The following is a 13,452-nucleotide window of genomic DNA, read 5'->3' as shown; positions in this document are numbered from 1 at the left end:
CTCTCGCTCGCTCGCTCGCTGGACACATTCCCGCCGAAACGGAACCAGGCGACCACCACCGGCAAACCAGAAACAAAACGAGACTCCGGTACACGCTCTACGGAACTGGTTCGACGGACCAGCTTTTGTTTTTATTCGCGTTAATTAGAAATGCTCGCCGGGTGTCCGCACGGAACGGAGTCCCGCAAAAATTGCGACGACCCGATTGCATATTAAGCGAGAGACGGGCGCGGTGTTAGGCGAACTTAGCACGGTGGTGCGAAGACTCTAGAACAATCAGTAGCATCGTACGATTTTAGGTGATTCGTTCCATAAAATTCCGAATGGCAACTTCTAGGCGCCACTAGAAACGATTTTTTCATAATTCGAAACAATTCTTACATAACCTCACCTGTTTCTATTTAATACACTTGCTAGAAACACAGTTCATAAAATATTCTGGGTCGAATGAATTTTCTAATATCGATGAAATTCTGGATTCATCAAAATAGAGTGCAAGGAGGAGTGATGATGTATTATTTATATTACTATGATACTAGAGTAGCTTCGACAATGGCGTCCCCTTTCTCAGTAGACCGAACGATTTTCTTGACGATTCTCACCTGCAACTTGGAGACCGCGAAGTTGGAAATAGGAGATCGTCGCTTTGAAAATCGAGCATTCGGTCGAGGGAAACTGATGGCCGGTTTATGCCTGGGTTTCGGAAAATATTGTTTCTTGCATCGGAAATAGGAGCGGCAGCCCGGTGGTCCCGGGCCAGGTGAAAAATCACCGGGGAAAGTCCCGCGATCCCGGCGACGGATCTTTGTCACGTGGAATCGACGGGCCGCTGTTTGTACGCCCGTGGAAAAAGTGACGCACGGAACCTGGCCAGCTTCTCTATGGGGCTGGAATCGTTCCACCAAAGCGGACGAACGTTTACCCGCTCGTGCGTAAACTGGCCGGCTCGAATCATTTGTCACGGGACGGTCGCGTGCCATTGCTCGGAATTATTCCGTTCTTTCGCTGCAGACGCGGATCGCGAGCCGCTTTGAATCCGAAATGCTCCTCGAAGATCCCTCTTCCCGATTGATTGATTTCGGAATATTCGCTCTACGTCCGACCAGTAGTGTCCTAAACGTGCCCTCAGCCCGAAATTATCACCATCATTCCACTATTACATACTCGAATATAATTAATCTAGTTCATCTGTCGGATAGACAATTTTTCTGAATTTTTGGACAACTTAAAGTGAATTTTTTTATGGGACCAGAACGGTATTAAATATAAATCTTCTTGGAATGTTTTAGTCGAGTGTTTGACATACTGCGTGTAAAATTTCGTTGCAAAGTAATCGCTACGTTCTGAGTTATACTGGTTTGTTCTAACCACTGTGGAACGTGCATGCACACCGTGACGGTGAGCATGATTCCTGGCCAGGTGGAGCGGAGAAGAAATTATTTCTCTATTCTAGAGGGTTCTAACCATCCTGTGAACTATCCTCGGTTATACCCGACAACGTAGAAAAATATAACAATGCTGAAAGGAGCAATTTTCACCAGTTTTTTCTCCCTTTCTAGTATTCTAGATTTCTTCTCGAAATTGATACTTATTTAATAATCAACGATTCCCTGGGACTTGTTTCACTTTTTCCCGCGTCACGACCGTTCCAGCCCGACTTTCGGCCATCAGCTTTCCCTAGATTGATGAACAAACAATCGTTCCCCGTCGAAGTCAGCGTTAGGCTAAGTCGATTTTTTGATTTTTGACCATGGTCGACGCGCTTTGCAGCAAATGTGAGGCAAACAGAATTTCGCGAGTCGAACTGCTCTACTCTCGCTCGGGTTAGGGCCATGGCGACGTGACTCGTGCTGGTTTCGGTGCTGACGCCGCGACTCGCCGACCGGGTTAAGTAAAATCGTTGTTTACACCGTCGAACGAAAGTTAAGCGACGATACGGCAGTTCGCGCACGTACCCGGCTCTCGCAACTGGTCAAAGATCACGGCCTTCGGTCCTTTCCACCGCAGAGTCGGCTGGAAACCTGTTTTTTCTCGCGGTCGTAATTGAAGTTTTCAAGTTGCATGTTTTCAACAAATTTTTGTATAATCGATGTACAACGGGAAACGGCAAAAACGAAACCCATCGTGGTTTCAAGAATTGTAAAATACTGTTATTCACGCTAGTACAATAAAGATTGGCACGATGAAGCTCGGACTGGTACAGCGCACTGCAGAAATCGACTAAGGGTTGATTTCACCCTTTAAAATCAAATTGCAGGGTCGTCAGAGAAGCCTGCGACTTCGATCCTTCCGAAATCAATCTCGCACTAAAATCTGAGTAAAAACGTAGAACATGGGAGTCAAGCATCCAGAAAAAGGGCGATTACCATCGATTGCATTCCCGTTCCAGGCCCGAGCCTATTAATCAGCGGACAGACAGTCGCGTCAATACCTTCTTCTCGCAATCTCGAACTCCGGCAACTCGCACAAAGAAACAAAGCTCGGGGAACAGTGTCGAAAACCGCTCACCCCCCGGGAGGACACGTCGAAGGTGTCGAACACCGGGAACTTCTGGAACAATGGCTGTTGAAGGAGCCCGCGAGGGGCGGCGTCGAAGTAACTAAGGTTCGCAGGGCGAGGTAGAGATAGAGAGCGAGGCAGAGAGAAAGAAAGACAGAGAGAGAGAGAGAGAGAGAGAGAGAGAGAGAGAGAGAGAGAGAAGGAGCCGCGAAAACGCAGTAATTTGAAGCCGCGTCTCAAAGTCCGTGGACGCGGTAGCAATTATCGAGAATTAAACGTCCGAAGTTCCTCCGTTGAAGTGTCCGGATCCCGGGGTCCGCCCCTTTGCGCGCGCGTGCATCGTCCAAGAAATTTTAATAAGACCCTGAAGCTTAATAAGATCCGGAGTTCCGGCGAGATCGTTAAAACGTCGGGGACTCGTGGTATCGATTAACCCTTTCGCTGCCGGCGGGCCAATCTCGTCAAATAAATAAACGTCAAATTGCCAATGGTAGGATTTGAGTAGTCCATCTATTTGCGTGTTGACAAGAGTACCCTTCAGGCACGACGTGAAAGCATTGTACTGAATATAGGATATGTGCAACTCTGTTCAAACAAGGTGACAGTCTTAGGAGCACAGTTGCGAGATCAGGGGAATTGACTCGATTGGAGGGGAAAAGGTTACCCCCTCTCTGCCAGTACCGGATTAGTCACGTGACCGGGCCGTGGCGGAAGCGTGGGGGAATAGCGTCGCAGAAGGGGAAGGTAGAGTGGGGGACAAGTCTTGATCTGGCGACCCTGCTTAGGCGCACACTTAGGGTACACATTGATCACTCTGAGGAATTCGAGGACTCGCTGTAAGATATGTCAAACTCTGTTAAACGAGATCAAACTCCAGAATTCGGGGAGACCCGTGGACAATATTAGAAGATCCGAATTTGTAGCGAATTATCAAACGTGTTTGTTATCACACAACACTGGTCATACGATACGCAACCGGCAGTCGCCCCGGAAGGGTGAACATCGAGCTCTGGACAATCTCACGAGGAAGAACCGTCTTTTTTCTCGGTTGCTACCATCGATATCCCGGTTGTCACGGAAGCGGGCCGCAGTCACGTGAAAATGGCTTCCTCCCCCGGCGGACTTTTCTGTTTTTCAACGGTTCAACAAGTGGCAGGTGCCTCTTACACATCGAACAGTGACGTGGAAACGGCGTGATCGGAGCCCGAAGATAAATCGTCGTCGATTACCATTTAGTTAGGTCCGACGCGCCCCTCCGTGTATGTGTGCACACCGTCCTTACCCTATCTTTCTATTTGTCTGTCTTTCTCCATCTATCCGTGACGGTCCATAATTCACGATCTCGAAGAGAACACACACCCACACACATACACACAGAAACCGGCGACGCTGGAAAATGGAGATTAGGTCCTGGAAATAGGAGGGAGGGGTTCATGGAACCGCCGAACGTTCCTTGCCCCCGATGGAACGAAGAAAAACTGTCGCCTTGCCGGCAGCGTATTTGCATTTTTTCAGGGAACGCGCGCAAACAAACGGCCGACGACCTCCTACTTCGTGTGAATACCTTGTTTTTCCAACGAACGGGCAACGGGACAACGCGGGTTCAAATGCAAACGAGCCCACGTCTGCCGATTATGCGGTCGGCCGCGCATAATTTTAGGGGAAACGGGACGAGGGCTCCGGGACTGGTCACTGATAGCCCGAAGAAGATTCACAGTGCAGAGTCACTTGCAATCGATCTTTTGCCCGGGGATGAGCATGGGCGCATCGGTTGCAAAAGTATCGTCGACTTTAACCTTTTAACACGGTTATTTCTGACGCGGGTACCGAATTAAAAAACTGCTGTACATTTTTAATCAATCAACCCGAAGAGAAATGGAACGATTCCTAACATGTCATGCACTCACTTTAAGACAGAAGTCCGAAGAAGCGTTATTCAAAATGAGAAAAAGATTAGAAGAATTTGAGAGTATCAACACACTGTTCTCAACTCAGTAAAATTGTAAAGAAGAGGAATAAATTTTGGTGCGGTTCCTGTGTCCTGCAATTAATGCACACAATTTTTATTTCGCATAATCGCAGTTTGATGGACTCTGTCTCGACACAGAATTTTTGTTTGCTCGAGATAGTCATTCGTTTCCGGTAGGGTGGCAAGTTGCATTTCCGAAAATTCGGCCGTTCGGAACGGAATTCACGGCTGCTCGCCGGCGGCACCTCGATATTCGGCTACACCTCCGCCTACACCTGTCGAGAATGGGCGTTCTTCTCACCCCCTGCTCCTCTGGCCCATCAGTCCAGATATTCCGTGGCACACGGATGATCAAGAGCGGGCCCCGTCAAAGAGGCTGCGTGGGCCGAACCGGTGGAAACGTGTGAACGGAGCCACGCACACGCGACCGAAGACACCTGTTGGTGTCTATCACCGGCTCTCGTAAATCAGCCCTGCGGCGAATGCTTCCTGTCCACTGTTATACAAACTGGGAACCATAATTGCCATACCTAGACTGTGGATTCTAGCGCAAGAAAAGATTGACTGCGTTTACAATTTAAACGGCGGGGAAGTTCATGTTGCTGACTCTTTTTACAAAAATTCTTGTGGTAATGGTTATTTTTGGTACCAGGTGTAAGCTTGTTTCCTGAATAAATTTTTTTTTAGTGCAGGAGTCCGTTAGCTTCCTTCCTCGGAGGATATTTATTTCCGCTGCGACAGGTAGATACCGTAGGAACACGCTGTTCCACTCAGGGCCACCTTTCTCCCCGATGCAAATGAAAATGGGAAAAATTGTCGATGTTTAATGGTTTTGGTAGACTAACCAGAAAATTACTTTCGAAACGGTTTGCCTGCTTTGTCCTGTTGTATCACTTCCTACAGGTGCGCTGGCAAGTGTCCTGTGACAAATGACGTTGCAGTGGAACTGTAGTTCGTAAATGTTCGAATACTTGCACTCTCTTTGCGATCGGACTGTGTCGATCTTTATGCATTCGTTAGCATTTCTTAACAATTCGAACAATGTCGGGCAGAGAGGAATTTTTAAAAAATTGTCGCAGTTGTAATATTCTCCTTTCTTAGGTGGGTTGTTTCTTCGAGCAAGAAATATCTGTCGACCAATTCTTGAAGATTTAGAGTTGCATGATATTTTGTAGATTCTTCGAGAGGTATAGAATTCTATAAACGAAAGAGAAAATCATTTTTTAAGTATTCGTTGTTTTCAGAAAGTCAGGAAACTCGAGCGATAGGTAAATTATTCTATTTTTGCCTGATGTCGCTTAGAGCCTATGAAGCTATCGATCTATTCATTAAAAATAGCTCGAACAACATTCTACGTCATCTTGTTTACTAGAACAAATAGTTAAGTAGTTGAGAATTGAAGAGTTCCAGTTGATGGCAGAGAATCAAATTATTCACTCCATTTTACAGAACCAACTCCTCCCCTAAAGTATAACTCACACACAAAAATGAAATTAATAAATTAGTGTCTAGTTCTCCCAAAAACTGAAAACGAGCGTACGTCTTTTGGGTGAGAACTAACCAGCTCATGGAGAACCAGTTAAATCTGAAATTTAAAAATCATATCACCCAGAAACCGATCGGAAGACCTTACAAGGGTAAACTCGCGGCGCAACATCAAACGAGCCACTATCGCTCGTTACGTAATTGGAAAGAAGCATCGGGGACGATCCGTCGGTCGATAAATCGAGGAAGGGGAAAGTTTCGGCGACCTCGGATTAAAGGAACAGTTCCAGTAAGCCGCAAACACGCGTCCTGAGAAACGTAGTTCGTGCCGGATTCCATGGCCGCGGATTCACGGTAGTGGAAAGAGCGAGGACGATGGTTCCCGGAATGAAAAACCTGTAACGCATCGATTTTCACGGTGTTCAAACGTCCGGCGGCCTTTACGAACCAACGGTAGAAAGAAAGGGGAAAAGAAAGAGAGGGTAGAAAGTCCGTAGGAACTAGTAAACGAAGCTCGGATTCGAAAGGAAGAACGCCGAGGAGGAATGTCGGTGGGCGATGTAGGGCCTCGTTCACACGTTCTGCCCACGCAACCTCCTCGGGGCCCTGCCCCCCACTCCTCTCTCCCCATGGGCCCTCTCTTTTTCTCCGTATGTGGGCCCATCTTCGCTTTCGATCATCTTTACGACGAAATTCCACGAAGTCCAGCGCCTGAGAAACGCCGCGAAAGGGAACAGCGAGGAGTAAGAGCAGGGAGAGAGGTGAAGAGAGAGAGAGAGAGGGAGAGAGATAGTTCGGTTAACGAGGGGAGGGAACGATCGGTAGAGAGGAAGGGAGAGAACGGACGAAAGAGAATTCCAGTTTGAAATCGGAGTGCGGACCAAAAGCGCCGCCGCGACGGAGAAGTAGCAGAGAGAAAGGGGCAGGTAGATTCATTCACAAGACCCCCACGGTTCCGGGGCCCCTCACCCCCCACCCACGGAGCAAGGATGCGTGGGGGAGCGCGGGGCCCCGTTCGAACGGGAACCGTTCGGGCCCCGTCTCCCCCTCCAACTGACCCGCTTCTACCCCCACCAACTCGCTTCTCCCACTCTCTGTTTCTTTCTCCAGCGATCCACTCGCATACCATTCGTCTCCGCGGCGAGAGACCACCAACCGACACCGAGTCGAGAAACTCTGTCGGGCTGCTAGCACGTCGTTTCTTATCCGTCTGCGGCAGCGAACCGTAGACCAAACAAAGGAATCCGAGCACAGGCCGACGACTCCACAATTTCACCATACCTTCCTTCTCTCTCGACCAACCCCCTCGGACTTTCCCCGCTTTTTCCTCTTTCTGTTTACGTTTTTCACGAAGTTTCCTACACTCGCACACACATGCGCACGCGCACACCCGGTACTTGTTTTCGTCTGGCCAAGAGATGCGGGACTTTGAAACGCGTTCCCGGTAATGGAATGTGAACCCCCGGATGACGGCGTCTTTCTACCCCCAACCCACTGAAGAACGAGGAAATTCGGGAGGGTGGGATTTTTTGGGGGATTTGGAATTGAAACCGTGGATCGAATGTAATGGATGTTGACTCTCGTGGAACACTGTGTGTTTTCGAGTTAGTCAGGCCGGATTTGCGTTTCTTTTTTCTAGGGGGCAGGGAATCAAGGGGTTTAGTGAAATAAAGACCGAGGGAAACTGATGTTACACGGCTGTATGTGTGTTTTTTGGATCCTGGAGGAGAGAGAATGGGGTCGCAGGTTTGTTGGGGATGTGTTTGATCGAATCCTCTTTTCTGCTAGGGTCGATTATGATCCCGCCACGAATTATTGATCGCGAAATGTGGATATAAAAGGTCATCTGTTTAAACGGAGATATTCTTGAGCCCTTTGGTCCACAGACCAAAGTCTTTCGCCCTTGTGTCGATATACAAAACATTGTACGATGGGCGGTAATATTGCAGTCGTTAAACTTTGTAATTTTAGTGCATAGTTCATAGTTTTTTTTTCTGTACATTACTTTTGTGCTGTACATTAAGCTATACCGATTTTCAACTGGTTTTTACTATAGTAGAATGGGTACGTACATTCTGACACACTAGAACAATTTATTTTAAAATTCACATAAAATGTCACATTAGTAAGTAATATAATAATGCAGTATTACTGAAACGTGCTAAAATAATTTGCTTCGATAGTGCAAAAAAATATTTATATAGTGTATTAAAAAATATCCTGTCACATATACTAACATAATGAATAAATGTAATACACTAAGACGTGTTAAAATAATTAGCTAAAAAAATTCCACACTGTATTAACCCTCATTATACATTTAAATTTACCACCTCTCATTGCTAAAAATGTTCTTTTTCTTTGAAAGACCCCGCCGCCCCGTAAATAACATTATAAATTCATGCAATAATTGCCATAGAACCGTCAAGTGTCAAAGGAGCGGCCATAAATCTGCGACAAAAATTTCCCACCACCATAAACGCGTAACTGGCACGCAACAGAGAAACCGAGAAGGGTTTCCCAAGCCACTGTGGGCCACACGAGGATATATCCCGTAAATACCGTTTATTGCAGCGGCTCTTCTCACCTGCCACTGAGAGACGTTCATCAAGAACGGACGCCGGCGCGCGGGTTCTTTTACAAATTTTTCCTGGAAGGTAGCTGGCGAAACGAACGAAGGACAATAGCGGCTTTCCGAAAGTCTTTACGGTCACTCGTTATAGCATTAGGGTGGTGTAGAAACTAGAAACGAACGGAACGGGTCGATTGAAAAGGGAACTCGGACGTGGTCTCCCGGAGAAGAGATCATACGATAACGATATCCTATGCCGGGGCTAGCCTGGATGATTTAGGAGCCTGTTTACCTGTTTTCGAGTTCCCTGGCACGCAGGTCGTGTTTACCTTTTCGGTAGGACAGACCAGCCTAGGTCCTCGCGGTCCTCATTAAGGCAGCAAAGTGAACCGACACGGTTCCAGGGAGCGGTCCATTCATCTTTTTATGGCGGGAGTCTTGCCCCTTTTCAAGTCCGTTTCATTTACAATTTAAAGACAGACCCGACAGAAAGTGCCAACGGTAACGGCGAGGTCTACGGAGTGGCCTAACCGATTTTAATATTTACTCTCCTTTGAGGAACGATAGTTCTGTAGATACTCTCAAGAAGTGGCCATTTTGTAAACAAAAATCAATTCCCGTCTGTAACGGACTCTCAAAAATTGTTAAAAAACCTTAGCGACTCTATAATTAATCAAATCAATTATTTACAGTATCAAATTTGTCCTCTCGACACCAAGAAATGGCCATTTTTAAAACAAAAATCAATTTCCCTCTATAATAGACCCCCCAAAAAAATATTCAAAAATTTTAGCGGCTATATAATTGATCAAACAAATTGTCCTCGGTGTCTCACATGTTCAGAACCCCGTTGAGCACACAAAATGACCAAAAATGAAGTAAAATGGCTCGGAAATGGGACGTGAAGAGCGTCACGCGTTCCAACCGTGTTCACAACTGGCATACGTGACCTAGGCTCAGTTTAGGGGCAAAACGGGGCCATTTTCGAGGAGGGGCAGGTTCTCGTTCCATCAGGGGCCAGCGTCTACGTGTGCATTCCAACGTGGCCGAGCGGGACCGACGTGTTCACGCGTGGAAGCACCTCGTTCATAGTCGCCTAAGCGTTTCGTAGGGGACCCTTTCAGAAATTTTGGCGCCGACACAGTGATTCACCGCCTCCGCCACGCTGGCTTCGGATTACGAGCTAGACACCCATCGGGTTCTTTCTTTCTTGCTTTCTCTCTCTCTCTCTCTCTTTCGCTCGTTCTGGCCAGTCATCCAGGCTTTTTCAGAATGGATCAGGGTTCGATTCTCCAGGGACCTCGGGGCTGCTCGTTTTCTGCCACGGAATGCGCCCCAATGAATGCTCGAGCCGGTATTTTGACGTTCCCCGCGGAAATCGAGCTCGAAAATCACCTTCGTGGTTGTATCGATTTAAATGAACGAAGGGGCCACCGACGTCTTTGCCGTTTGGATCACAATGCCACCCCTGGAATTCTTTGGGCGGCGTTTCGCTGCAATATTGTGGCGTTTCGGGAACGTTGGGGTGCGTTACCCTGCCACTTGTCTAACAAAACTCGCGTCATTCCAGTCTAATATCTGGTGTTGCTCTCGGAAATATTTGGCCTAATAGCTTGAGGGATCTTACGAATACTAGCTTCGGAATTTTCATCTAATAGTCATGAATACCGTTTCTGGGAAATAGGAGTTCAATCATGATTCATTTCATCCCTTAATAGAATATTTGCATTGAAAATTCTAAGCATTCTATTTTTTAATCTTTTACTGTTTTCTATTTCACCTTGGTCTGCCTTAAAATAAAGGCAGTAAAAAATGAATATCGGAACTCTGATGTTCCACTAAAGTGTACTTCTCTAATTTTCAGGCTCTTGGAGTGCACTGCCGTACAAATTTTCGTTACACGCGCCGAGCTTCAATTCAAGGGACGAGACAACCCCTTCAAAATTGAAGTCCATCATTTCGCAAATAAAAGATTGGTAGGACATGATGTACATATGTATGTACACTCCCCGGGAAACAAAGAGAATGAAAACGAAACATCCATTACGAATTCTGAATAAAAGGACGCGAGAAAGCGAGTATCAGGGGTAGTTGACAATGAGAGGGTGGACGCGGGGGTGGAAGCGAGCACTTTGTTATCGTTTCATCTTTCATTCGCTCATTATTCCGTGATGGTATCGCCGCCGCGATTATCTGGCGTTTCGTACGGAAACCGCCGGAATATATTGTATTATTAACATAAAATAGGTATATTAGTTTCTTGTCAGGTTCCGCTGTATATAAGATACACTGTAACAGTATCTGTCTTTAAATACAATACAATGCGCATGACGAGGAACTATACAGAGTGCTCACTATTATCAAATTTTAGAGAACGCGTTGAATGCCACGTCACCCATATGTGGATGACGGAATTATTTGTGCAGGTTTTAAGATGAATTTTTACGTTGATATATTCATTGTACCAAACTTGATTAGGATCTGTAATATGCAAGAAAGTTGGAGGACTACTCAGTATCATACATTTAATTTTTTTCAAGTTTTATTTCATTAAATAACTTACTTTGATTTTGTGGAATTTTGGAGGTTTCTAGTTTGGCGTTCAAAGTGTTAAGATGATTTTGAAAACCAATGTATCCTTCGTAAATTTTGTTTTCTACGTGCGGTATTATGGAAAATAAATTCTACATCATCCATTGCTGAACTAGTTCTAGAGGCAACGGCCATATCACACTGAAAAAAACCGATTCTCGTCCGATCATCGAAGTTAAACAGTGTTGAGCGTGGTCAGTACTTGGATGGGTGACCGCCTGGGAACACCACGTGCTGTTGTCACTTTTTTTATGTTTTTTAATATTCGACTATTTTTTTACCACTACCTCTTCAAGTCGATTATTTTATATTAAACGAGGAATATTCTAGAAAATTCTTTTGACCATCTCGATCTTGATCGTCCGAGTCAATTCTTAGAGTCATCATTTCTTTTATAATTTCCAGATAACAGTATAATACAGTGCATCATGTTACAACTCGATAAAGAAACGAAAACATTTATCGATTTAATTAATAACGTCTTTCATAGAGATCGTTCTATGTTATTCGTGTAGCATATATGCAACAGTATTTTTCATTGTTAACAAGTGCGCAAACAAGTCTCTCTGTATTAACAGTTCCGATCGAAAATTTCTCTCGAAATTACATGCAAAACCTGCAAAATTACATTCAAACTGTTTTGGATTGCCAGGCAGAAAATTTGAAAATAAACATTTCGGTAGTTCCAGAGTATAATATATTTTTTACTTCGATTGATCTTGAAAGACTAACACCTTATGGTCAAATGTCACCTTGAAATGGCGTAAGTTCCGTTAAAAATATTTATCTCAAGCAGTGACTATTCTGTGAATTAATTACGATATTCTCTACAGAAGTGGGTATAATTTTAAATTGTTAGTTCGGAGAAACTAATATTCGCAGAAAGAAGGACAATATGAGCCGTTCTTTTCAAAATAATCGTCACCAGGAGAGTGGGGATTTCGCGCTTGGAATGCGTAAGATTGAAATCCCGAAAAAATTCGGAACAATATCGGGGGCCGGTAAAATTAGAAATTCGAATCCCAGGAACCTTCGTACCGTGAAAACACACATCGGTGTCCCGCGGAGTTGGATTTCTCGGAGGAAGAGCTCGCGGCGGTTTCTCCCCGACAGAGCAAATATCTTCGAGATTCTATCGCCGACAGACATCAGAAGCGGAGGCAGCGATTCTGCGCTCGCGCGCCCTTGACGGGCCGAGATATCAGAGACGAAAATGCAACGGCTCGCATCGGCATGGCAGCAGCAGGAAAGAGCGGAGAAACAGTCATAGACACCACGTGTGCGTCCCGTCTAGACGAGATTGCAAGAAGGCTGCGGTCACGCTTGAGGTTGGCTGCCGTTCCACGGCTCTTTCCTCCTCGGATCCGCGCCTCTTCGCTCCGTGCTGCACGGGTTCGGATGACAACGACGTCTGTCGGGCATCATTGCCACCTTGTAACACGAGAGCCCCGCCTCTCGTTCGTCTCGCGGTGCGAGCACTCCGCGTGTCGCAACATCCGCCCCGACTTTCTCGACCCGATCATTTTTTCAGGCCCGATACGTGGGAGATCCGTCCCATCTGTCTGGGTCAGTTACATGTCCGAGAACAGCTCAATCCTCGTAACAGTACCCACAATCCTCTAATATATTCGATAACTTAATAGAAAATCGTTGGACCCCTCAATTTCAATGGGTACTTTTACCACAAATGTGAACCAATTTATAATTGTCCAAGACAGTAGAAATCGATAAAAGATTTCGAAAAAATGTTGAAAATAGAGACTTGGGTGCCTAGGGATTGATTTTATGGACGAAGGTTTTTAGAGGTTGGAAAGGTCATCAGGAACCTCAGAGTAGCGACTTCTGTAGGGCACTGCCTTTGCTCCGAGAGAAACGTGTCGTTTACTTTATGTTTGATAATTTTTATAGAAATTGCACAAACATCCTAGTCTAGACATTGACACTATAATACAATACACTATTGTAAGCTTGACCGTATTACGGAGAACTCGGTCATTGATCGGAAATTCACGGTCGAATTCAAAATAACATAATTAGCCAGAGAGGTTTCGGGAGAAACGTTTAATGGCGCTCCGTCTCCTGTAACTATTAGACGCATCGTTCCGAGCCATACAATTAATAACAATAATGCGCAATATACGATGCTATTATTTGTCAGTATTTGATAGCCGTACCGTCTATTGCTAGTCCCCATTCCTCCCTTATCGCGGCACCTAATTAGGGTATTGTTTCCATATATCTCCCTCCTTCGTAGCAGCCAAACGCAGTACATATCTACTGTCCCGCTTTGTTTCCATCAAACGATACCCACCATCCCCTAGTCCTTGAACGTACC

The 13,452-nt window shown here is 45.7% G+C and overlaps 1 protein-coding gene and 1 non-coding gene across 2 annotated transcripts in view; one reads left to right on the top strand and one right to left on the bottom strand.

The window, feature by feature from the left end:
• The window catches only part of Pdk1 (Phosphoinositide-dependent kinase 1), a 744,020-nt gene that overhangs the window by 333,359 nt on the left and 397,209 nt on the right, over nt 1–13,452 (bottom strand). The gene's annotated exons all lie outside the window — the stretch shown is intronic.
• LOC143357557 (5S ribosomal RNA) lies at nt 11,241–11,360 on the top strand. The gene has a single exon (XR_013082834.1). It is a non-coding gene; the product is annotated as a 5S ribosomal RNA (ribosomal RNA).

Source organism: Halictus rubicundus, chromosome 9, assembly GCF_050948215.1.
Source record: "Halictus rubicundus isolate RS-2024b chromosome 9, iyHalRubi1_principal, whole genome shotgun sequence".
Classification (NCBI taxonomy): Eukaryota; Metazoa; Arthropoda; class Insecta; order Hymenoptera; family Halictidae; genus Halictus; species Halictus rubicundus.
Note: the sequence above shows the minus strand (reverse complement) of the source record. Positions and strands in the feature narration are given on the sequence as shown.